Source organism: Anguilla anguilla, chromosome 4 (genome assembly GCF_013347855.1).
Source record: "Anguilla anguilla isolate fAngAng1 chromosome 4, fAngAng1.pri, whole genome shotgun sequence".
Taxonomy (NCBI): domain Eukaryota; kingdom Metazoa; phylum Chordata; class Actinopteri; order Anguilliformes; family Anguillidae; genus Anguilla; species Anguilla anguilla.
This window is the reverse complement of record NC_049204.1, coordinates 12,408,065-12,435,442: the sequence shown is the minus strand read 5'-3', so window position 1 is coordinate 12,435,442 and position 27,378 is coordinate 12,408,065. Positions and strand designations below refer to the sequence as shown.

At 46.4% G+C, this 27,378-nt stretch overlaps 1 protein-coding gene across 3 annotated transcripts in view; it reads right to left on the bottom strand.

The window, feature by feature from the left end:
* The window catches only part of rab6ba (RAB6B, member RAS oncogene family a), a 69,704-nt gene that overhangs the window by 39,482 nt on the left and 2,844 nt on the right, over positions 1–27,378 (bottom strand). The window lies entirely within an intron of this gene.

The following is a 27,378-nucleotide window of genomic DNA, read 5'->3' as shown; positions in this document are numbered from 1 at the left end:
TACCATGCTGTTAAATAAGTCAAGGCATGTTTGAACGGATCTTCTAAAGACATGGGGGATTGGGTAAAACAGCCACTGCAGCCACTAACAGGGCTCACTGATACAGAATATTCTTTTGAGTTCACCTGGCTGGCAGTATTGATCCACTTGGTCAAACTCTATTTCACGGGTTAGATTCTGCGGGGGCAAACCTAAAGGGATTACTGTTAGCTTTTCAGAAAGAGAACGAGGGGGGAAAGAGTAATACGGATTCGCGGCGCGTTTCTGATGCCGGCGGCGCCAAGGCGAGCTCCGGCTCTCAGAGATAGACCGCGGCTCGCAGAGGGAGGCGGAGAGCGCCTTCTCCTGCCACCGAAAAAAAAAAGCGCCGCTCGCTAATTGGTCGGTTTTTCAGCCCCTCTGCCGGTGGACCTCCCGTGTCGCCGGGGGGGGGACTCGGCGCACAGCCGGGCCTCTCGCGTACGCTCGGATCCGCTCAGACGAAGTCCGACCGTCGCCCTCGCCCCCCCTGGGAGGCCGCCGTTCGAGAGAAGAAAGGGTTCCGTGCGAAGCCGCACGCCTCCGCGCCGGGGCTGAGAGCGCCGTCTGAGAGCGGTCCTCCCGGGTTCACATCTCGTTAAAAAAAGACAAAAAAAATCAAGAGCTCTCGGTGTCTTGTTGAAAATATCACAACTGAGCATTCATACAGAGGCGGCTGCTGGCATAAGCACCCTATGCAGCCGTTTAGGCCCACAACCACACCTGGGTTTTAAAAAAAACACATTTAAATTGAACAGCAGTCACCCCATTGGGCCACCAAAACCGTAGGGCCAGCTCTGTTAAAATGCGCTGACGTGACAACGTGGTTTATCTGTTAATCGTGAAGCCCACGGCAGCAGTTCCTCTGAATTCCGCACCACCGTGTCCCGTCGATATGACATCATTCCCAAGGCCGGCAGTAGCCGACAGGAGAAACGCATGTGACAATGCCAGCGAAATGTCAAAGAGGCCAAACAAACACTGAGACAATTTAGCGGAAAGCTCACCCTTAAAATTAATGATCCTGTCTATTACGAGCCGGAGGAGGTAATATGAATGTGTCTGTGATGCACTCAGCGCATTCCCGGTCCATACTGATCATTCTTCACAAGAACAGACATTCACTTACAGGAAACTACATTTCCCAATACGCACAATAACTCGCCTCCTTTTCATTAAAACATCACTAATATAACAGAGACTCAAGTACTTCAAAGTTTTTATGATAATCAAAGCCATGCTGTGCTTCCCCAGATAGGTCATGAACTATACTGCGCGTAGTATTTGGCTTTCGGTTCTAGAAAAGTTCTCTCATTTTTGGGTGCAGAAAAAATTAATTCTGCCACACTATAACTGCATGTTGACACTGATTTTGCATAAAACGCTGAAAAATTGTAGGAATTTCATGTTTGATCCTGTCGATCCAGGCCAGATGCTAGAACATTTCCCTGTTTTATCAGCCCATCTAAATTAAACACAGTACTATTAATGGCAGTCTATTTCAAGTGTCGCTATCAAGTGTGCTGTAATTTCCTTTGGTTCTCTCCTCATTACAAAGCCATATCCGTGTGGCAAAATCTCATTTGCAGTCTTAATTAGTAAATGTGCTGACTATCAGAGGCTCAATTAACACATTTTTAGTATGTTTGGCTAAGGGAATTATTATTATTATTATTTTGCAGACTAATCACAAATGTATGCAGGTAATTCCATTTAAAACAATTGCCAAACTAATCAAAAATGCCTGTAGGTTACTCCATTCCAAATTATTGTCAAATGCCAGAAACTGCAGTGCAGACTCTAGGATGGTCTTTACAAACCCATTCCAAAGGCAATATGAGAACAAATTACCGCCTCACTAATGTAATTAAATCCTAATAGGTGGGAATAATCACTCTCCCACTATCGGCAACGATGAAATAGCATGTTATTTAGGGTTATCTGATCAAACTCCCCAGTTCCACAATTATCAGGTATCTTTGTTTCATTCCATAATGAATGGCTTAATAGGCAAAAGCGGACTGTGGAATAAGATGTACGATCGTTCGGATGGCTCTAATGGGGCCGTTATAAACACGGATGGTCTCGCCATGTATGATTCATGCCAGTTGGTCTCCAGGCATCAGCACAAAAAAACTGCTGAACTATCTTAACTGTCATGTGACCAGATGTAAAAACATCACGCATCGCACAAAGGCCATTCATAGGCAATGTTCTGGTGGATGGATTTGGGGTAAATTTTCTGATTTATTTTGATTCTCACGTAAGCAGAGAAAGGCCACGACAAAGCCAACCGAAAAGTGCCCCATTAAAGTGATTTGAAAATAAAGTGCGGAAACTCTCGGATGTATGTAACCATAGTGACGGCCGAGCCGGGGCTCTTTCTCCTCTCACAGTCTCAAGTAAGGAGAATGTCGTCTTCCAGACGCGCCTGGCGGTTCTATCCGCAGCATCCATGGCCTCTGACTGCCATTTAGAGGGGAAAAAAGTGCCATAAACAGCGATGCGGATGACTAGAGCGCCATTAGCCTGAGAGCCTCTTCAGACCAGAACGTTAACGGCATGAGGAAGGACAGTGATCGAGTGGACGGCGGGGGACGGCGTGACGGAGCACTTTCAACTGTGACTGGGTTCTCACGACTCATCTCCCCGCGGCTCACGAGCCTGGCCGCAGCATAACTTCCCTACCGCGGGACGTCCAACACGGAGCCCCCAAAATCGCGCTCTTTCGCCGTCGCGGCCCGCCTGCATTCGGCGCACACCCCTCCCCTTTCCTTCAGGCGCCAGTCGGGGCGCGCCGTACTTTCGGAAGCAGCGGGGTTGTGGGGCCTGCCGCTCTGCCCTCCGTCAACAAAATGGCCTCGCGGACGAGCGGGAAAGCCCACTGAGCAACGGCGAGCGGCGCGTTTGAGGCCCCGTAATGGCGGTGATAAAGAACGATAAAGACGGCGGGGCATTTCCGTCGCCGCAGCGCGCGAGGGGCCATTAGGGGCCGAATTCAATTACGCGGCAGGGGACGGCCGGAGCTGCCGCTGCTCTCAGAAGAAAGGCGCCCCGATGACGTCCGGGAGGACGACCCGCTCCGGAGGAACCAATTTCCCCCCAAAGGGAGCGCAGCTGCTAAAAATCAATGTCCCGAGCGGGTGATGAACGACACGACTCGGCCTCCACATCCGCAGCCTGTCAGGAGAGAGGAAACGCCCAGGCTGCTCTCCTTCCGCCGTTTCACGCAAACTGCAGACAACGCTCACTTCCTTTAAAACGAATCCCAGTCAGACACCCTAATGCAAACTATCACCCAGTGTTTATACAGTACCGCATTATATCCACAAGAGAATGCGTAATATTCCTGAAAACAGGATCAGCGTCAGCAGTCACGTCGGACAAATAATGTCCACTGGTTTTCTCTGCATTCCAACTGTAATTTCAGTGCATCCTCGTTCCTGCTAATTGGATAACCAGAGTCAACGTGAAAAGCTTCACTGAGCACACTTCTGATACTACACAATAAATTGAGGCCAGAAATTAATTAAAAGGCAGACATTTTATTACAGCACTGAGTATACGTATGTCCGATTGGCAAATGTGCACACCAGAGAGGGGACTTTTTTGTTGAAGCTCACCTCAATTATCGTAGCTCACGCATTTAATTTCAGCTGGAGCGCGCCGCTAAAATTTTTATCAGCTGAATATTAAAAATCGAACATATCTGATGACAAAGCACCAGAGTTATTCTGTCAAACAAGATCATAATAGAGTTGTTTTTCACAGATTACGAGACTGGCAAACCACATTGTGTTTCCTGTGTCACCAAGCACCAATCACCAATGGTCTCTTTAACGTCTAATTTCCTCTCTTACCCCTAAAGCTATTTAATTTCACTTTTTCACGTGAAGTCAGGTTTGGCAATGATCTGTACAACCCACAGGACGATTAAACATTCGGTTTACAGTGTGGAATAATGGTTAGAACACTGGGCTTGTAACTCAAAGGTTGTGGGTTTGATTCCCAACTGGGGACGGTCCTGCTGTACTGTTCAGCAATGTACTTAACCGGAATTATGTCAGAAAATATCGAGCCGTACAAATGGATGGTATTTTAACAATATTATCCACCCAAGTCTCTCTCTAGGCTACAGCTACAAAAAGAGCAGAGCACTGATAATTGGTACCGATTGCAATTAACTTTCATAAACTATTCAAGCCATGGGCTTTCTCATGATACTCTGAGCAGTGCATGTTTATCTCCAGTGCATAGCAACGGCAAGATGCCTGTGCAATACAGCCGTGATCATGAGCATCATCGCTGACAGTTATGGACTTTTAATTCCTTCAGCTCCACCTCTGCGCCTGTTGAGGTCGACCATTTGAGATGGAAGTGGTTCGACTGTGCCAGAGGAAATGCTCACCAACTTGCAGGTTATAATACAGTAAAGTAGTACTGATGACTCAGATACACCATGTGGATAGAAATATTTGAACTGTGGGCGAAAGGCGATCCAGCTTTGATTGCATTTCCATGATGAGTTAACGGGACTTTAGTTCTTCATTATGTAAAGTGGTACATTTCTGCTGAACAGTGGCAAATAGCTGCCCCAAGCATTGTATTTATTATTAACAATGGGTTTTGTTAATTTTCTTGCTCTTTAGAATATTTGTTTTATACTGTGTTAATCAAACCCAACTTCGGCAACAACGAAAAAAAAAAAAACGTGAAAAAGCACAACATGGGGAGAGGAGATGAAATTAAGATGTGCATGAGCAAGCACTAACATTTATTTCCATAATAAAATAAGCTACCATTCAGAAGACCTCTGACCTATTAAAACCTGCTAGTCTTTTCCAGCAGACAGAAGAGGGCAGCTAAACAGACCTTTGAGGACATGGCCATCTTTGTAATACATGAAAGCAACACACACCTCTCAATACTGTTAATTACTTTGAGGACTCTTAATGTGCTTTTCAGCTAAATGTTATGGTAATCCCTTCTATATAAGAAAATTAAATTACCACTAAATCATAATTAAGTCCTTATCTAATACTGATAGGTCACTGTGATCATAATTACCATCTTGAAAAATTATGCATTTAAAATCATGGGCCATAATTCGATCACACAGCCCTGGCCAAGGACAACAGTCGAATCCCACTGTACTCCACAGGCGTGATTTGACCCGCATGTAGAGGCCCGCAAAAAAAAAAAAAAATAGGGTGGCATAGTTCAATTAGGGGGGTGCAGGATGTACATTTTTTCAGAACGAAATGAAAGCCTCCTCACCACAATCTCCATGTTTTCACTGTGCCCCTCACAAACCCCTCCCCCACCACTCAACCCCTGCTTCCCGGCCCCCCCTCGCTTCTGGCGCACGGACGAAAACTGTTTCATCTTGACATTTGGGCTGATCGATACTGCTTTTTTTTCTATGAGCCTTGGCACCTATTGATTGCCATTAATCTCTAATTAATGTGTTGGGGTGTATGCGAGGGCCTAGAACGTGCGAGATAAAGGAGCTCTGTTTGAATGGCGCTCCTTTTTTTCGGCAGGGCTACGGAGGGGACGCGAGGGGCCCCGCCCGCTGAAACGCCGACGGGCCGGAGCAGGCCGGAGGCTCTCGAGGGGCAGCCGGGAGAGATGCCCCGCCGGCTGCCGTGAGCCGGCAGTCAATCCGCTCCCATTTCACCGCCTGCAGCCGGCACAGTCATCGGCGAACTGCTATCTATCTTTCCTAAACCGTTATCAGATTTTTTAACCGCAGCGGGACTCTGAGATTTGTCTTCAAATGAAGGACTGAGCGGCTCAGCCTGACACGAGAGTCAATTGGCAACTGCTGAAACCGTAAACCCAGCTGGAGGTTCTGAACCAGGTATCTCATACACCCCCGCAGACTGTATGGAAAGCCATCCTTCTCCATGATCCGGCTCCACCGACAGCCCGAAAGCAGAGAGGCAGTATTTACATGCTAATGAGGCTGGCTTAGCGCTGCCTTAATTAGGGGCCTGTCTTTGTCATCGCGGGACGGGGGCATTGTTTGTTATGATTTGTTGGTATTGGAGGTACGGCTTAATTGCGCTTTACGATAACAGGCAGCTCGGCGAGGGCAATAACAAACCTGGAAATATTCAATTAATTCACTTTCAGAAGAGACCGCGAGCGTGAATCACCGCCCTGGTCCGCGGAGGTTCCGAAACGCACCGTTCACCGCGTCGCTGAGACACAACAGGTTAGAACAGAGCGGTTGTTTCACACGCTTCTGTTCGTAGCTTTGCGCGATGGTGGGGATATATTAAAATCTATAAAACTGCACAAAATAATCAAGGCCACGTTCCCAGAAATATAGTACTAATCACATTACGGAGGACAGAGCAGTTGTAATTTAAAAAGGCCTTGAGGATGCACAGCTAACTCAATATGAAGGGCAATATAAGAATCGGGGAGCGAATCCACAAAGCTCTTTAGAGGCCTCTGGCACTGCATCCTGCATATAAAACATACATTTCCAAGGAGGTCGCAGACGCCCAATGAATTATGTAGTCATATCATAGACATCTTAATAAGTAATGGCCAGAGCGAGGGGTCCACATCTATTGGGTGCCCAATTAAAAGAGGCTCCCCTAACGAAGCCCATCCCGTTCTGAGGCTGTTCAAAGACGCTTCAGCGGGGGGTTATCATCATGAGGGGCAATTAAAAAAGGGAGGAACATCTGTCACCCAGAAAAGCAGCACAAGTGCACCTTCACCTCTGAGTCCGCTGAGGAATAACGGACAAAGAGCCCGGCGCGGGGAATGCATGCAGAGGAGACGGATGCAAATGAGGACCCGGATGCTATGCAGAAAAGAATCTGCAGAATATAAACCTAGTGAAAAAAATCCAACAAGCTGTTTAGTGAGCCTGGTAGGAAGATTTACTTGGCATATACTTTTACATCCAACCAAGAACACATTCCCTGGGTTTTAAATTTCCAACACATTTTTTTTTTTTTCCTTTTCCCATTTTGATGGAGAAGCATTACAGCACGCTAGTTACAAAATCTGGGTTGTTCCCAAAGGTTGCGGGTTCACATCCTGCTTGGGAGAATGTTGCTCTGCCCTTGGGGAGGCACAGAGAACTGCTTCAGTACATATCCAGTTCCTAACCAGCCATGCACACTGACAATTCGCTCCCCCAAGCCATAGACCTATCCTATGACTAATCAAAATGCAACTTATAGACACTGATTATAGACAGGCAACATGGAGGACTACTTATTCATTGTGCACTTGCCATGTGAGAAAGCGTTCCCTTCTCTTCTTCCTCATCCATTTCTGATTTTCATTTTTTGTCTCTACATTCGCCAGGGAAAATTAACTTTCAAATGACACCTGGAGTATATATTATAAATTTTTTTTTTTTTTTTTTTTTACATTTCCAACATCTCAATCAAGTCCCCCTTTCAGCGATGCAGGCAAATGGAATTAATCCCATCAAGCTGTCATCCGAATCTGTGCCCTTCAGCCTCATCATAATTAAAGCGCCTTTTCCGCAGACCCACACCTTCCTCTCTTAATAGGAGAGCTCCATTGAGATGCACGCAGATTTATGGAGCCCCGTTCACTGTGCTTTATGGTGCTCTGCAGTCTCCTCGGCAGGAAGACGTCTTGCGCAATACTCCTCCTCACAGCGTCGAGTGATTTAGTGTAAAAGGCGGATTTTTTTCCAGAGAAAGCTGATGTTCCACATTTAAGTTCTCCAACGCAAACATGGAGAACGAGGGCCATTATTCTTCAGGTCAAGGAGCTGCCCCCAAAGTGTGTCACTGCCTTCTCCGTCATTCATATTTCAGATCCAGTCCATTTCGGTTACTTGACAGGTGTGCTTCGGATCGCTAACCTTCAGCTCCGCGCTGTAATCCTGAGAAGCTATCTCGCACGATCTCGTGTATGACAAAAGAGGCATTGCAGGGGGCTCTGCGGATTGTCCACAGACTTGGTTTTGTGGATTTATATCGTCTTGTAAATCATTATTTAGATACATGGAGAATTGCTGCAATCTGTTGGCGTGTTATAAACACATGCAGAACTAACTATTCTGCACACACATGTAAATGGTAAACCAGGGAATTACCTTAACTCATGCACAAATGCATGTATTATGTTGATTGACTGATTATAAATTACACACATTAAAACAGGGTCACTTGAGTTTTAGAAGGGCTAATAAGTACTTGCTGGGAGCTGCATTTTAATAAGAAAGATAACCATGTAGCACAACCAGCACATTTTTAGCATTACAGATTGGAGGAGTCTCCCAAAGCAATTGCCTGCTAAGTAAATAAGTTTCTATTTTTGAGTTCCAGAAATTTTCATTTTCATTTTCCTTAGCGAGGATTTTAATTATGAAAGAAAAAAAAAAAAAAAAAAAAAAAACAGTAATCATAGTGATAAAAACTGTAATCACTCCATGAATATAGATAGCCAAGAACTCCACATCCGAGGACCGGCCTAACCCCATTCACAGTGCACCAGCAGGCCGGAGCGCTGGTGGAGGAATGCAGCCGGATCAGAACCGGCACATCCCAGATGCGCCCTGAATCAGAGGGAGTTTGTGTCATCTCCAATGCCCGACAAAGCTGTTCCCCCGAAACTGACTGCCAAGGAAAAATGTGGCAGATCTCAGGGGTTCAAACTACATACAATGCCCCCAACAAGAAATACCACTGGCCAGAAGAGGATTTTTAAAAATCCAATTGGCCGGAAGAGGACTAAAAGAAATCCGATTGGCCGGAAGAGGACAAAAAGAGATCAGATTGTCCAGAAGAGGACTAAAGAGATCAGATTGTCCAGAAGAGGGCTAAAAGAGATCCGATTGGCCAGAAGAGGACTAAGAGAGATCCGATTGGCCAGAGGAGGACTAAAAATAAAACAGCAGGCCTTCTGCCCTGCCTTTACATGACATGGGGACACGAGACTGACACACCGGAAAGAACACAACCCATAAAAAATGTATTGGGCAAAAAAAAAAAAAGAGAAAGTGGATATTCGTGTCAAGTTCCCGTTCTCAGAGTGGAATGGGAGATCACCGCTGGGCCTGAAAACCTCGCTCTGGGATGAGAGGAGGCAGCTCGTGCGACGGACGATATGAAAATGTCACTCAGTAGGTGGGCAGGGGATCAGTTTCCTCCTTCTAAATCCCAGGATTAATTAACCATGCAATGCTTTTTTTTTAAGTAACCGAAGCAAAACACAAAATATCAAAAGACAAAACATCTTTTAATTATTATTTTTAATTTGCATATACCATAAAGATTAAGCTTTGAAATGTTCCCATCCACTTTCACAACATCACAAGCAGAACTTATAAGCGAGCAAGAATCTCTCATTCGCCATTGCCACGAGGTTTACGTGAATGCAATTTGTAATTAAAAGGATTTATACTTCTGCCCACATTGGCTGACAAAGATGGACACAACAAGCCACAGATGAGGAGCCATTTCCTTTGAGACTGAGCTAGGACTTGAGTCATGCCACTTCCAGCCCATTTCCCACATGGACCCACATGGAATTTCATGGGCCTCTGATGCAAATCATACACATTATGTATTTGCTTATCTGAAGCAATACCAGCTGGTTCCCTACTGTCAATCAGAGGAACTCAGGTTTGCCCCACACATAAGAATATCCAGCAAATTACTTTTCATCAGCTAACGTTTGACTACCACCAAACCAAGTAGAAGCAAAAACAAGAAGGCTTGATGTTCCTTCCCTCCAGAGCAGCTCAGGTAGGTAATGTTTGTTTAATTAAGGTCCAACAGCTGTAGTTGTTCCATGATGCAGACATTTTGGCATGATCTTCACAATCCAGTTGAGCGTGAAAAATTAACCGTGTCAAGAGAGGAGGATTCGAAGCAACGGACCTAATAAACCTATTCCGCAGACCTCCAGTATTTTCCAAAACCATAACCACAGGAACAAATTATGGGCAGAGAATTAAGTGGCAGTAAATGAAAGAAAACAAGAACAACACCTTTTAATGTGAACACACGCTGTTCAAAGGAATAAACTCATCCTGCATCACATGCTCAAAAGGTACTGGCATAAAACATGGCCACAATTCAAAGGCTATTAATTCTGTGCCCAAAATAAAAAGGAAAATGGAGACCGCCTAGCAGTGTCTTAATACATTTGAGATTTAAGTAATGAACATGTGTTTAAATGATTGTTTTAATGAGTCTTGTCCCCAAGAGTTTCGAGGAAGCAACCAGACACTTGTGAGCCACAATGGCTGCCAAATAGGAGCTTGGAAAAGGCTCATCAGATAGCAAAACCAACTTAGGTTTGACAGACTAGCACTGAGCGTTACCCATGGTGCAGTGCTTCACATTCCCATCCAGTCGCTGGCTCTATCTTCTGTGTTGAACCAGGACAAGTTTCAGAGTTTTATTGCCAGAAGACATGAGAAACTCTTGACAGCGACCTTTGAAAGAACGATAAGAAGAGCACACCTTGCGCACGATACTGTGGCAATTATCCAGGAGCCAGGAACGAGATGACAGTCATTTTCCGGGAACGGTTCTAATTCTAAATTCGGAAATGAAGGAAAAAAATGTCGCCCGGCATTTCCTCCCACTCGATTCGTTAGAGAAACACGTGCAACTGATGCAAGACGGAGAGGAAGCATTGCGTTGATGTAAATCTTCCCGGGCTTCATGTGAGCCAGGCTTCACAGGCAGATCCAGCACAATAAATATTAAACACTAGTCTTCCCAGGCCAGAGAAAACAAGACTTCTCAAAATGTTTTTCAGAAACACAATACCATCAGGGCCGGAAATAAGTACCAAGCTTTTTTCTCTCCCTTCTAGGCAACAAATCCTCCCTTCTCTCGCATTCCTCTGTGACAGTAACCATTCCTTTTTCCTCCCTTCTTATTACACTTCTGTCAGAATGATGGCAAGCCGGATTCAGCTAATCCTCTTCCCAGAAGAAAAAAAAAAAAAGAATTTCAGTACACAATCTAGTCAGGGCTGTGGGTTTTTTTTTTTTTTTTTTGGAAATCAATTAATAAATATTAGAGGAAAGGAGGCTTACTTTCTAAGCAAAGGGGAACTGGGATACCATCGCTGTGGGACCATGTTTGGTTGGGCAAGACTAAATATTAGCTTTTCATCTACCTTCGATTGGGTGGATGGGAGATGCAGGCCCACGGAGGTCTGAACTGCAGAACCATAGACGTCAGATGGTCTCCGCCGCGGCGTTTGCACCCAACGCCCGTCTGCGCCCAGAACACACGGCGGACGCGGGGCGGGTAGGCGCGTGTCCGGGAGCCCAAGGCCGCCGCTGACGTTTGACGCGGCAGGATCGATCGAGCTTCCTGCCGGCTCTCCGCGGGAAGGGGGCATGGGCCCGTCGATACGCGGCCCAGGGGATCGAACCCGACTCCCTGTCGCTCATTCGCAGGCGTTCGGCCAGAAGGCACGCCATGCCCGGAACATACGACACGTGTTTCCAATTAAAGGAATGACTGCGTGATAAATCATTTACCCTTCTGGTAACTGGATTGAAAGACTTCATATTTATGGTCTTTATTTTATTTATGGTCTTTCAGTGACGGAATCTATTTCACCCTGGTTTTAAACACTGGCTTGTGCGTGTACCGACAGATAACCCAGGTGAGAAATAGCATACTAAGCATACTTTATATAAACTTGAATTATACTTGAAGTATTCTTAAGTACAAGATAGTATACTTCAGGGATATTTCAGCATACTGTTTTTTCACATGGGGCTGAATGCGAAGGCAAGTGGAACGCAATACGACGTGTTAAATCAAACCGCCACAGTCAAATTAAATTAAATGAGCAGCTGCCAGTGCCCGCGACCTGTTTGCCAACAATGCAAAACTAAATAAAATAATAATGAATGAAGCTCTACAGACCTTTAGAACATGGAGACTGCCTGCACCAGCACAGTATGGCTGGAAACCTTCTCAGGGCCAGTTTTTCTGGTCTGACGCAACCTAATGAAGCATTTTACTTCTTCCTAATAAAAGCAAGGATCTCTCTCTCTCTCCTCTCCCCCCTCTCTCCATCTCTCTCTCTCTCTCTCTCTCCCTCTCCCCCTCTCTCTCTCTCTCTCTCTCTCTCGCACACACACACAGGAGTGATAACATTTTCGAAATATATCACTCCCACTGCCGCTGTGAATGCCTTGAGAGAAGACAGGCGCCATATGTCTGCCACTGAGGCCAGCAAGCCTGAGAGGGGCCCGGTTTGACAGTTCAATGTTTAAATTAGATTCCCTTCATATGGGGAGAACGGGGGGACTGCTCTCAGGCCACGAGGAATAAAACGGCTCCCCTCAGGTATATGACCCATAATATCATAAGAGCATGATTGTTCTTGGCAGAGGTGGCACAGGCCAAATGAGACAGCTGCAAAGCCAGGTCTGGTGGCTCTTAGTTCAAGTGCGCTTTTACTTATCATAAACGATATCCTTTGATACAAGCACGCCTTAAAAGAGGAAGGGCTCCATCCATTGCTCCCGTTCCCCCCCCCAGTTTCACTGCACATGCGTCCCGCAAAAGGCATGCTGGGAAGGGCCTAGCTGCGATCAACCTGCCCACAATGTAGCTGCACTGGGCTTTCTCAAATCTCCATAACGCAGATACAAGCCCAGGACACTAGATACAAATCTGGTGAACGGGGTAAGGGATTCCTTTGAACTGGTCACCACTCATGGCCACCATGGCTCATATTAATGAATGACAAATATTATAAATTGTCCAATTCAAGACGGATAGATAACCACCGGTAATATTTTCCCGTTTATTTATTATGCTCCGTATTCATGAGTACAATGCAAGCAAGCAGGATTGAAAACAAGAAAACACTAGGAGGAAAGTTATTTGAAAATCAAACTAAAGGTTTGAACATCGCTTTAGAACAAAAAAGCAGACAAATTAGCAGGTCATTCTGGAAGACTGCATATGGCCTTGCTCACATCACAATAGATTGCAGTGACATGTCGTGCACCAACAACTACTAAAACATTCCATTCGTGGAACTCTGTATGGGGTGACAAGTGGGTATCCAAAAAACTCATTTTGATGATAATAGCCAAAATTGTCTTTCTTCATTCTTTTCAAAACCAAGATGAAGCAATTTTCTGACACAACCCCAGTGTTTTGACACAAATTGAATTACCGGACGCACGCGTGGCAAGATTGTAATTATCCGGAGAGAGAGCCAGTGTGGCACTGATGGCCCTGTCTCTGCTGCAGCGCTTCGCTGGTGTTGTCGGGAACAATAACTCGCGAGTCATCTCCGAGGAGCGCTCCCTTCACTCCCTGCTCTGCCCGGCGAGTTCCCCCCCCCCCCCCCCCCCTGCTATCTGCAGAAATATCCATTACAACGTTGTGTCCCGGACCTCGTTCCCCCCCCCCCCCCGCCCCTGTCACCTTTGCCTGAGGCCTCATTATGGCCGCCGGGCGAACAGGCCGCGGGCCAATCAGAGCCTCCCGACCCACGGCCCGCCGCCGCGCCCCGGAGGAGATCTCGCCACGCGCCGCCGTCACGGTCCCTGGGCCGCGTGAAGTCTTCCTTCCCCCGCGCCGGGGCCCGGCGAGAGATGACCCGGGCGTCGCCGCAATATCCATCACCCCCTCCCCGGGAGGACGGCGGTTATTAATGGGGGTCAGGGGGATCGCTTTTATTGTGGCTGGGGGGGGGCGAGGGGACTTCTGTGGGGAGAGCAAATAAATGTCGGGCGGTTCGGCTCCAGCGCGCCCTGCCTCGGCTCGCGGGGAAGCCCGGGGCGATACCGCTTCGCTCCGCGTGCTCAGAATTCGCGTGGGGGGAACTCGGCGTTCACCGGTGGAGGATGTAGGGGCGACATAGCTTAGGAGGTAAGAGCGGCTGTCTGGCAGTCGGAGGGTTGCCGGTTCTATCCCCCATCCTGGGCGTGTCGAAGTATCCCTGAGCAAGACACCTAACCCCTAATTGCTCCCAATGAGTTGATTGGTACCTTGCATGGCAGCCTTTCACCGTTGGTGTGTGTGAGTGTGATTCTGAATGGGTGAATGAGAGGCATCAATTGTAAAGCGCTTTGGATAAAAGCACTACTTAAATGCAGTCCATCCACATAAATGCAGTCCATGTATGTTCTTCAAGGTTGGTCGGTGTATTGGACATCACAGCTAATGTCTTTTCCTTTTCCCCCATACTACAAGACTACAAAGATTACAGCTGGAGCTCGATCATAAGCCTAAATGAGCAGCCTGTGCCATTCCAAACCGTGTAACAAATATCCTCTTCAAAGTGAACCCGTCCTGGAAAAGCTAACATAGCGTGACTCACTTTGCGCTGCTCACAGTCTCCCTCAGCAGGGCCTTTTCAATTTAAGTGAAAACCCAGTATTTACCCAGAATTCTCTTTTTTAGGGTCCTATATATTTTTTGTAAACTATTTGAGGACATAATTGAGGTCTCGTCGTAAAATTAGCTGTTAGGCTCCTTTAGCCCTTTGCTCCCTAAAAAAAAAAGAAGTTAATCAGTCAAAAGCACGAATGCCTCCACCAGGTAATTATTTGCTAGTAATTGGCTCCAGGGGGCTGTCGATACCATCAGTCAGCAGGAACACAGGGGTCAAGCTACTCGTTAGCTTCTGCCAATCCAAAGCTATCCATCGATTGGTGGAGAGCAATCTTTAACCAGGATTGTTGTACACTGCACTGACATGATCTAGGTGGGCCACAAAACTTTTCAAACATTATTCATGCACTACAAGCACTGTACCCCTCGTGTTGACAGCAAGCATGATTCTCCTGAAAACAGGGCCCAGGACACCCAAGCCCCATTCAATTTCAAATATTTTATAGCAATGGAACCATAAATGGAATTTTGATTGATTCTCTGTTACTCACACAAATAAATATAAAGGTGAGGATTAATGTGTGTATTATAGTGACAAGATTAATAGCATTATAGGCAGGGCTAATTCCAATTCTGCAAAATGGATGATATGATTTTCTGTTTCTGAATAAGTCAAGGCTCCGATAAGCTATGCATGAATAGAGATGGAAACCCACCAACCCAAGTCTTGTTTTCATACCAAAGGAAAACCTACTGCCATTCTCCAATTTCACTCACATCACATCAATTCATTTCATATTTACACTAAAACATGCCCAAGACGGAAGAAATATTGAGGGACAAGGTAACTGGGAGGGACTATGTTGTATTTGCTACAAAGCAATGTAAATGCATGCCTGTCTAACTACAGTCCAAAAAAATAAAAATACCTAGGGCACTGACACGCTTCATTGGGACGTTTAAACAGGCAGTGCTTGAGAGACATTAGATCATGCAGTGCAAAAGGTAAATGAAAAAGGACTGATCTCTCCTGTGCGCCATTTGGCCACCCCTTCCATCATTTGGTAATATTGCTTCGGTTCAACTCTGGGCTCAGTTCTGAAATTTAATACCCATGTGAATGTTACACACCAAACTGCACTGGGACTATATTCACCCAGCACCAGCTTTGGACACTGTCAGTCCATTTATTTGTTAGGTGGAAATACTGTATCGCTGACTGACTTCTCTAAGCCTAAAATACAGCCCTGTTACATTTCCTTACATATAGACTTAAGGATGGGTTTGATGTGTCTACACAATAAGGCAGGACAGCCCAACCCTGTTCCTGGAGATCTACCTGCAGGTTTTCACTCCAACCGTACAAAGCACACCTCATTCAACAACGAGAGATCTCCTTGAGCTGCTAATGAGTAGAATCAGGTGTGTTAAATTAGGGTTGAAAACCTACAGCATGGTAGATCTCCAGAAACAGGGCAGGGCAGCTAAGCAATAAGGTATTGCAAGCAACAGGGCAGCAGTGTAGCATACTGTAATGCTAAAGGAAATGGGTTTATAGCTCAAAGGGTATGTGTTTAATACCCAGCTGAGGTGCTGTTGCAGTGCCCTTGACCAAACTACTTAACCTGAATAGTTTCAGTAAAATATCCAGCTGAATAAAAAGATTGTGTACAAAAACAGTTGTGTTTACATTTAGCCATTTAGCAGACACACGTATATACTCTTTTTTTTGTTGCGCAATAAGGTATTCTTATTTCCGGCGCATTAGAGCCTTGCTGCTGAAGCTGCAGAATAGGACAAACACTGCACATGAAAACGTGTGCTAATAAGTATGAACGCCCACTATGAAAATATTGACCATGTAGGCATAAATCAATACAGCGCTTGCATAAGAAATCCACAGAGATAATTGCTCCTATTATGCACCTTAAGGACCCCATTCCATGGCAATCAACAGCATGCCAAACCCAGTCAATGACGTTGTACCCAGACTGAACAAATCTGGTCACTTCTATTCCCAGTCAAAATGGAGGGCGGCTGCGCAACACACTAAAGATGGGGCCCGCGGCTGTCCTCGTATAGTACCTTCAATAGCGCGGTACAAGCATAGGGCAGGGGGCAAGAATTCATTGTATAATACATTTGAAAACTCCTCTTCAGTATAACTTAATTCCTGTTGCACCTATAAATAACTCTGACAGATAAAAAAAAAACAAAAAAAAAACAGCCCAACCAGACTGCACAGTATCTCGCCGCGGAGGTCTGATTCTTTTCTCTTCAAAATGTCATGGCTTATAAACAGTGAACATAAAAATGTCACAGTAGCGCACAATTGAACACCTTGCTGTTAACGCTAACTGCTCCACCTTGCTGCAATGAAGGGGGACTCTAATTGGATTATAATTTCGAGCGATACACGATGGCTATAGGAAAAAATAAAGGGCAATCCAATCTCCACCTTGAGCGCATGCCCCCCTAGGGAGAGGTATGGACTGTGCGCAGTAAAAGGGACATTCATCAGCCTGTGGGGAAAAGGCAGAGCGTTATATGGAAATGAGACATCCAGTCAACAACAGGGAACACAGCCTGTTTTAGTACAGTTAAAAACAAAACTGCATTCCCCACAAAATGAGAACCTTCACTGGAAATGACGTAAATAGTTTTCATTAAAACTGGCATATATTGCATTATACTGAAGCTAGTGTTCCCCTAGCGCAAAAAATACCATTTTTTATTTTATTTTAAGATCCTAAGATGCCGGACCAGGGAAAATACTTATTGTAGTGTCACCCACACCTCACATGATACAGTACTGCGGCTGCACAGACAGTTGCACTGGAAATAACTCCATATTTTACCCCACCGGCTCTTTATAAAAATCCGTTGGCCCTCTTTAGCACTGAAGACGGGTATTTCCACTGAACCGGGCCTGATGGATGTCCGCCGTCTGCCTTGCTGCCTTCCCTTCCACAATTTGGAACGAGGCCCCCAATCAGTCTGCGGCGCCCCCTCGCCGCGCTCACCCTGGCACCCTCCGTTCCCCCGGACGCCAGGACCCGGGGCCCCCGTCCCATCCATCGAGGTTCGACCCGAACGAGAGCCAATCTCCTTTCGCCCTCCCTCCCTCCTCGGCGCTCCGGGGCGGCGCCGGCGGGGATTGATGGGGCCTCGGGAAAGACGAACCGCCGCCGCCCGCCCGACCCGGCGAGCGAGCGAGAGAACGAGCGAGCGAGGCCGCCGGGGAGCAACAGCGCCAGGGGACGGGGCTTAATCAGCCTGAGACGCGTTTCCCAACCGACGTCACTTTCCATTCGATTAAGTGCAGTTTAGAGCAGCGGCGGTAATGAGGATCCACTGGAACCTGCCCCTCCAACATCAGGATCGATCTCCCCTGCCCCGCGCGCGCTAACAGACGCACACCGAGAGGGGGGGTGTAATTAGATCCCGTCTCGCGTCTCGATTAAGTCGCGGCTGGGGAAAAAAGCGGAGGGAGTGCGGGCCGGGTTTTTTTATTTTATTTTTTTAAACGCGGGGGGGCCTCTGGAGCGGTGTTGGGCCTGGTGTGGGGGGCCCATCTGGAGCAGGCGAAACGGAGTAAATGCCGGAGCGAGCCTGGTGAAGTCGGCCGAGCGGCTCGCCCCACGCTGAGCAAACGACAGCCTTCAGCCGCGGCGGGCTCCCGCGCGATTGGAGCCGCGCGGCCGTCTGAGCGACCGGGACGCCGTCAAAAAAGGGACCGGCGGCTCATCGCCGGGGCGACAGAAGCCGCCGCAGCCGGCGCTAAGTAACGTGTGCTTATAGCCTCCCGTCGTCTGACTTTCAAAGGACAAACGGCGCGGCATCTGCCCAAATCAAGAGTATTTACCATAAGTGTAACTCACTCGGATAGGCCGTCACTTCAAATCATGTACGTTTTGCCACCGCATCTGTTCTTTCAGGGCAATCAGGGCGCCAATGGTAATACAGTCTCAGAGCTGCAATTCATATCCAGTTCAACTCATTAATTTACAGTTTCATTCATTACAAATGAGAGCGTGTAATTGCACACTGAAATCCACAGCGAACTGACACGTACAATGATCAATTTTAGCATCATTGTACATGATATTGAACGAATCGCAGCATAATCCATTACGCAGATGTTTTCATGACGTAACGCAACAGTTCTAGCCTGAATACAATCGAGACGACCAGCATCGCTTGCATTGGATTCCTTCAGTTTTACATTAGATGTTATGTTCAGATATCAAGCGTTATGGCCCAGAAACTGAATTTACTGATGCACTAAGAGCTAGACTGCATGCCTTTGCATGGGTGGACGAGATTGCATGGAAAGTAACTGCGGCTTCAGGCTGGCGGTCTCCTGATGCTCAGGACATCCGAAACCTATTGGATTTGCAATCGCCTCTTCCTCTGGGAAGCGCGTCGGGGAGGTTACGCTATCCCAGCGACCCCTTGGGATCACATCCGCTCATCTACGCTGTATATGTGGGGAGCCACAGCACTGGCCAGTATTCCAGAAGGCTGACCAAAGCTCTTACATGAACAGACGTGAGGAGGAAGGACAGAGGGCAGATGAAAAAAACTGTGCGGAAAGTGGCGGAGTCTAAGTTTAAATGAACAGTATATGACATCAAAGGTGATGCATTTCACCAATACAACTGCTTAGAATACAGAAATATCTCCCTGCAAGAATACACACTCTTTACAAACGTATAATACAATGTGGTACTTGATTTATAGCTTACCCTCTGAGTGTCCTATTGCAGATGGCTACGATCTGCCCAGTGGGTATTTCGGTAATCAGCAGTATATCATGGACTTTCGCATCAAAGCCTGCGCAGGGCACTGCTGTCGTCCCTCCTGCTGAAGGAATCCGAAAATCGATACGACTTGGCCCGGAGTGCCGACGCTGTACGGTTTTTGGACGTCCCCTCTCAAAACAGGAAGTCCGCCCGACGCAGAGACGAAGGCCCCGTCTCGGAATCAAGCAGCGTGCCGAAAGGCGAGGGGTGGGGGGGGGGGTGGGGGCGAGGGGAGGGGTGTGGGCCTGATGGCTTATGATCAATTACCCCCCATTACAGGCCAGCCAGCTCAATCAATAGCAGATCAAAGCTGCCAGGGAGCTGCTTCTCCCAATCCATCAGAGGCAGAGAGCTCCGGCACGGAAGAGTGCAATGAGATGTGAAATGAAAAAGACTCCGAATTATCTTTGGACGAAGCCGGACCGCTCAATAAAGTAACAGAGCCCAGCCACTGGATCCACCCTGGACTCCCAGAAGCCCCCGCTCTCTCTCTCAGCAAACCTACACCTCTCGCACCAGGCACCTGCCGCACACCTCCGTATTGACAGCCCCTTAACAAAGTCTGCACGTGCCAGCAATTCTACTGCTGACAATAAACCGCTCTATCCCTCCAGTGCCAATTTCAATGAGATTCCGTTAAGGATAGATGAAACGGTGTATTAAGATGGAAAGTAAACAGAGAAACTGAACAGTCAAAAGATCACCAGCCACTACAGGCGCACAAGTTTTTGGATGGGGAAAATGGCTAAAATGTTACGTCATAGCTAATCAAAGTTAGTGGAAACCCTCCTGTGTAAAAATTTTCCCTGTGCAGTGAATTCAACTCTACCACACTTTTCTTATGTTTTGACTATTAAAAACTCCCTTACTGGGGCGCTTATACTGTTAAGGCACTGTTCTAGTGCATGGATGCCCTGGTCTAATATGGAATCTGGATCGTGCCAGTGCCAACTGTGGTTGGTAGCCCCACAGGGCCATGCATAATTAACACAATTGGAACCAGCCACCTCTGCTGGTCAGTTAGGTATCCATAAGTTCACCTGTTGAGCAGCACATGATGAGTCTTCCTTACGATCATGTCTGTGCGAGCATGGCTGCAGTGTAATAACGAGAGGCAGCAGCTTCTCGCGCTCTTGTGGTTCCAGTGGATCCTCATTACCGGCGCACGGGCCCGCTCTCTCCAGAATCAACAATGGGGTTTAAGGTGAGGGTTGAAGCAAGAACGTGATTGGCTTTTCGAAATTGGAGGAAGAAAAAAGGGGGGAAAAGATAACAGAAAAATAAAACAACCCCCTTGTCCTGAACAATATCTCAGCAGAGCATCCACTGGTTCATTCTCTCGCCAGTTTTAATATCGGCAGCCTGAGAGTCAGAGGGTGGGTGAGTAAATCAAGTAGTGAAAGTCCCATGATTGTCGGGCGATCCCCATCTCAGCCCGGGAAATGCCAGATCCATTCGCCGATGAAGTCGGGGAATTAACGGAGCCTTGCGCCATCAGATCAGTCGCCGTGAACAGGACAACTGTCACAGCGACGGCTGGCAGGCGACAACATCCAATCTAACGAGATGCCACTCTGGCCTGGCGACGCTGAAAGGGGACGAGCAGGCCGTTTCGCAAGCTGAAAAGTCACGGTGAGGCTTACAACGGGATTTTGCTCCTTGTGCGCACCCCTTTCAAGTTCGGAGCAGTAACAGTCATTACGTCAGAAGACCTGAATGCTTCAAAGCTCTGGCACTAAATCCCATACATTTATGCATTTCGCCCTGGGCTGTGACTAGTCAATTAGAGGCACAAACACATTTTACAGACGAATACTATGAAGCTGCTCAGAAGGCTATATTGCGGTAATTATAGCACTTGTTTGCAGCGCCGTTATAAATACACAAGGAGCGCTTATAGACCAAGACGAAGATGACCATTAAAAAGCCAGCTGCAGAGGCCATCCATGGCAGGTCAATGAGGCGGGTGTCAGCCAATGAAATTTAGTGGGCATGCATTTTCAAAATCCTGCACTTTTCTTGGCCATCTTATTAAGAAGGCGATAGATAATCAATATTTTAATTGCCAAAGAAATGCAACCATTCAGATTTTTTAGTGACGCAGGAAGGAGCCCACAGATGGGGAGGGAGGCTTGAGCCAAGACAATATTGCCCAGTGAGCCAGAGATTAAACGTGACTGCAACGACGAAGGTCTATAACTACTAGCCTTTTGATTAGCAACTAAACTGGATTTGTTAGGGGTTATGGTCAAACTCCCAGTAAGGTTAGAAGAGAAAGCAGGCGCACTGATTCAATACAGCCTGTGTGTACGTTCAAATTTATTACATCCACAGGAAACATGGACTGCACCCGTGCTGCATGCCAATATTAGGCCTGGCTATTTGATGTTGACCTCAACACCGGAATCAATGCTGTACTCCACCAGCTGCAAAGTCAGCACCTTTAGGGGGTTGTGTTATTACAACATAAAAAACACTGCAGTAAAACATTATTACATTACATTTTGTTTCCGAATAAAGCATTTATACTTAAGTAGAAATATTTGCCACATCGTGATTCGTGAGGGCAATTAACCGGCACACCAGCATACCTGGTTCCTTTTCATTCATGTTTGATTGCTATTTGTTCCAGAGAGGGGTTGAATTGCTGCTCTGGGGTGATAATGCTTTTTTTGTCTCCATTAAGAGCTTTAGTTTGGACCTTAGGCATCTGTTGTTAAGCTTTTCCATGAGAATAAATGACATTTTTCCATCCCTGATTTTATGTTGGCAGATGACAAAATATTATATGGAAGAAAGGGACAGTAGGTCAATGTAAATTACCATTTGGATTTCTTTTTTTTTTTTAAATACACAAACATCTCTGCACTCCACTGTCTTCCAAGCTGGGGGCTAGTACACAGAGGAACTGCTGACATGTTAGTATATTTAAATTTTTAAAAAATCTCAACAGGTGTTTGTATCTAGATTGCCATTTAGTGGGGATTAGTACCCCTGAATAAGGGTTTATGCAAGTAAAGCATGTTGTTTCAATGTCCTTTACAGAATGTATACTAACAGAACAGAACATGTCATCCAACACTTTTGCCTGAGATACAAACCCAACAACCAAGCAACAAGAGCTTATAATGACAGGAAAGAGATTATGAAGGGCTCTTGAGTTATGGAACTGTTTTTTCTCTCTGGTTCCAGTCCACAAAGCTGGAGGCACTGCCGCAAAGGCGCACAGGAAAGCCTCAATATTTCTGATACGTTTCCAAACCAGGCAACAGCTAGGAACCCACTATAAATAAATCTGCAATCATAAATTCGCGGAGCTCACAGTGGCACCTCCAGAATATCCGCGGGTGCTTAAAATACACGTTACTTTGTCATTTAGTCTTCCCAGCAAGTGAAATAGAATCACGAATTTCGAGTCATTTCTTTCAAGGTTATATTAAGGTGCATTGGAATACAACATGGCATGTAAACATAATGCAGCACACAGTAATCTGAATGATAAAGCTTTCATGTTGCCACTGGGAGGGCAATATGTCAGAGTGGAAAGAAATGAGAAATTCCCAATGAGTTCCCAATCACCATTTAAATTCATGAATAAAGTATGAATTATTCACATTTTAAATACGATTCAGTCCCTCACCTCAACAAAAGTATTTTAAGATTCAACAAAATTGAAATTAAAAACACGGCTTTCTAAACGCAAGCAACCGAAACCATTTTTCTACTATATATACGGCGTGAAAACTGCAAAAGAACTGATATTGCATGTAATGGAACACAAAGATCAATACTCTTTTATGAGCAACATCACTTTGTTGTCCAAGCACATTCCAGCTCATTTCAAGACCAATTAAGTCAGTGTTCCACATGATAAACAAATAAACCAATAAATTACACAGCCATCGCTGTTTAGAGGATGATTAGATCTAATGGTGTCCATAGATGGATGCCATTATATTTTTAAATTACATGCAGGAAAACATAATGGTGGAACAATATGGTTCTAAATTACAGTGTCAAGAGATCTGAATAGGTGAGGACCCCACAAGCTACCTGATGAGATCAATATTGATTTTTATGTGGTGAAATTACAGAACATTTGCCCCCTGAAACAAAACAAAAAAAAAAGAAAAAAAACAATCTAATTATTCCATTTTATTCCTGGGGTCATGCAGCCAGAACAAGTAAGAGGCGGTAAATTTCACTGGTAAATTTCACAAAAAAGCAGAACACAAAACAGTAAATAAGAAAATTCACTATAAAAGACCAGAGTGCTGTGTGTGTGTGTGTGTGTGTGTGTATGTGTAAGAGAGCAAGAGAAAGCACATCAGACCAGCAGAGGAGAGTTAGTCGGTTTTACCCATCATTAATGCTAATCTATAATTAAATAGTGCTTTTCAGTCCCTGCACACAGAGAAAGAGAGAGAGAGGCAGGTGCACACAGAATGCAGGAGAGGGAGGGGTCTTGTGTGGGGGAGCCAGGAATGCGCTGTGAAGCATGCTCATGTAGCGAGACAGCGAAGCATGCCCACTTAGCAAGAGAGTGAAGCATGCTTACTTCGCAAGGGGGTGAAGTATGTTCACTTAGTGAGAGAGTGAAGCATGTTCACTTGGAGAGGGAGTGAAGCATGCTTACTTTGCAAGAGGGTGAAGTATGTTCACTTAGTGAGAGAGTGAAGTATGCTTACTTCGCAAGAGGGTGAAGTATGTTCACTTAGTGAGAGAGTGAAGTATGCTCACTTAGAGAGGGAGTGAAGCATGCTTACTTCGCAAGAGGGTGAAGTATGCTCACGTAGTCAGAGACTGAAGCATGCTCACTTAGTGAGGGGGCAGGGGGTGAAGCATGTGCTCACAGCCAGCAGGAGAAGAGTACTGGAACCCCACATTAATTAAGATGGGACTGCTGGCCTTATGACATATACACTCAGAGATGTACAGTACCCTCTTTCCTGTTTCTCTGAGCTTGAGGTTCTGGAGCTTGGCTCACATATCAACACCACCAAAATATCTACAATACATAGAACAGCACACAATAACTGATGAGTTTGGAACACTTCTTGACTACTAAAACCCATCTAATTCCTCTTTTAAACTCCTATAAGGTCCTCAGCAAAACTACTGTATCTTGACTGCAATCAGGTCATCAACCAAAGACTCCATGACAAGGTACTCTTTAACCTACAGTATAAATCCCTACTCTGTTAAAGAGTACTACCCAGTGCCCACCAAAACCTGAACGCTCAGGGCGTTTCTTAATCAACACTCAAGCTATGCTCAAATTATAGAAACATTGCTTCCTGCCTCATGAATATTATGTTAAACCATCAGCTGGAGCAGATGTTGCAAATTGCGCCATTCAACCAGCTCTCACCATATATAAAAACGTCATTGAGGTTCTGTTCACTTGTATCAATTCAAAATGTGTGTCAATTCAATCAGCAGACTATAATAACCATCCTAGGAGAGCGAAATGTTGCTCCTGGATGACGTGGTGCTCAAGTCTTAAACAATCTGGCTCCTACGGTTAAATAAAAATTAATGACGGCGGCGGCGCTAGTGGGTTCTGGAGACGAGCCGGACGCCAATGGGAGTCAGAGGAATTAAAAGGTCGCGTTTGTCCGAGTTTCTGTGAAGGTTCTGTTACTCTCCTGTCCGGTTCAGGGCTCATTTTAAACTGGATAAACGCGGAAAAGAGCTCGTCTGGTTTAACATTCCTGAGGCGCTCGGCACCAAGGCAGGGGAGATTACAGCGTCTCCTCTCCCCCTTCCCAGAGAGCTTAGTCGCAAAGCAAACAGATCACATTAAAGGCTATAAAGACTGAAATGAGCAACGCAATTTTTCAACAATTATTATCACGGTAATCCTATGCAAACTGCGGGAAGAATCAATATGCAACTGTACATGGAATGGATAAGAGGTCCCAGTCAACAAGTGTCCCTGGCCTCCACGCAAGTGCGTCGAAAAACCCAGAGTGCGCTCTCGATGTGTTGCCTAGCGACAAACCGATTGGCACGTGAGTTGGCTCCGCTGGATTGTTTATTTAATGATATCAGATTGTGATCGTCTGCTTTTTGAGAGGGCTGCAAAGGGGGTGGGGGGTGGGGGGATTATGGCATTTGAATTCTAAGCATAGTTCTCCGGTGTTATAATCCACGCCCCACCCCCACCCCAAACCGTGCCACCCTCCATTTATTAAATCCCGCTGGCGGTAGGTGTAAATAAAGCCCACCTGTAAACCTGCTTAATGCGCGTCTCAAGCACCCAGTCGAGTGCATTTTAAGGTAAACTACAAAAGAGAGGAAGACGAAACGTGCAATCAGCGAACTGCTTCAGAGCGAGCGCGGGCAGCGAACTAGCCTGCCCGTGAACAACTCCAACAATAATCCTGTTGATTGCGCCATGGGTGAATTTGGCAAGGCCCCTGCTGGTCTGAAGAGAATACTTTTTTTTTTCTTTTCTAATAGGCACCGGCTCCGTGGCGCAAAACCTAGGCCATTATGGCTGTGCCAGCAGATCGCCAATACTGCCCCCCTCCACTCTGGCCCGGGGGAGAGGGCACGGACAACTCGCTTGATATTCTCAGAGCGTGAGAAGAGGCCGCTCCGCTTCCCCCAACTCTTCACGCCTCGGCCTCTTTTCCTTTCCCCTCGCTGGGCCCGCCCGTGTTTTATTCCACGTTCAAGCAGGAGCTCACCTGGTCATCACGCGACCCCCAGACATCTTTTCACTTTAATCGATTTCACAGCTTTTCTTTCCCCCCTCGCTTCGCCCGGGAGAGGGCTGTGACCGCACGGCCCGGTGTTTTTTTTTGAGACGGCGCGTACCGCAGCCTTTCACTTATCCCGTTCCTCACCGCAGTGACCACCTGCGAGGACTCGCAAATGCTCAGTAAGATTTATATATTATTTTGTCATTCCGGCAGTTAACCATCTTGCGGAGAATGTTGGCTTTATACATTGACCACGCTCGTATAAACGTAATCATTTTCCATGGAAAACAAAGCAGAGACACCCCCTTTTTGCGATTCAAAGAACAGCCGCAAAATACTGCCCCTTTGGTGAAAGTATTTTATAGTACATAATCAATATTCCATTCTGCTCAGTCACACAAAGAATTCTGTTGCAGCTAGCATACAAATTACACGTACAAAGGATACTGGTTTCGCCGTAACGTGCTAGTACATCTCTCGCCATGGGGTCCTGCGTGAGCCATTCTCAACTCCCACCCAAGGACAAGGAGCGCTCATTAAGGCCAAAGATCTGAGGGTGCTTGCTTGATCAGCCCTGAATGGCTGGGAAGCACTTCATTCCCGAGGTCTGACGCTGGCCTCCTCCTCCCAGACAGAGCGCCGTTGTCTGCATTAATAAATGATGGTGTTGGACCTGTCGAGGATTCACGGCTGCGCGCGCACCAGCAGCAATTACGCCTCGCGTCCAGAAAGATGGTTTTGTCAATGAGGCCAATCAAAGCCGGAGGGTGGTGGTTGTGGTGGGGGGAGGGGGGGGGGTGCTGCCTCTCTCGGTCCCGGGCCGGAGTGATCCCTTACGGGGGCCGATTAGCAACGGCGCGGTCCTGGTTTCGGCTGCCCTGCCCGGGCCTGACTTGGGCGTCTCAAAGAGTCCATTTCTTCCAGCGAAACCTCGCTTCCGGGCCATGGAGTTCAGCACCTTCGACAGCTTCTCCCGTTCCTTGAAAAGGCACGACCCGGCAGGGAAGACCGACTGCGAGCCCTCGTCTTCTCTCCGGCCCCCCAAAGCACCATAAATGTTTAAGCTCGCTTTAAAGAGAGCTGTCATCAAGGCAAGATGCCGTTTGTAGCATTTTGCTGCTTCCTGGAAGCGGTTTCCTGTTATTCAAAATAGCACGCTCAGTAAGCAATGGCAAAGCATGCGGCAAGCACAAGAGGTATTTACATGAATATATTTCTAAAATGAGAAGTGCACCATGAAAAGGAAAAAGGCAGTTTGTACATTCCACTGTCACGCCTCTTAGAGATGCGTATCAAACATTATCATGGCAAAAGCAATAAATGTTGAAATGAGAAAAAGGAAAAAAAAGGCAATTTCACAATAATGCACAAGAATATAAAATTAAATGAACAACAGATGTAAAACATACAAATTACAAAAAAAAACAATTCCACTGCAAGAAAGAGTAACAATGCTGAAACAGCACAGACCAAATTCGAACCTAAGCTCAAGCTTAAGCATAC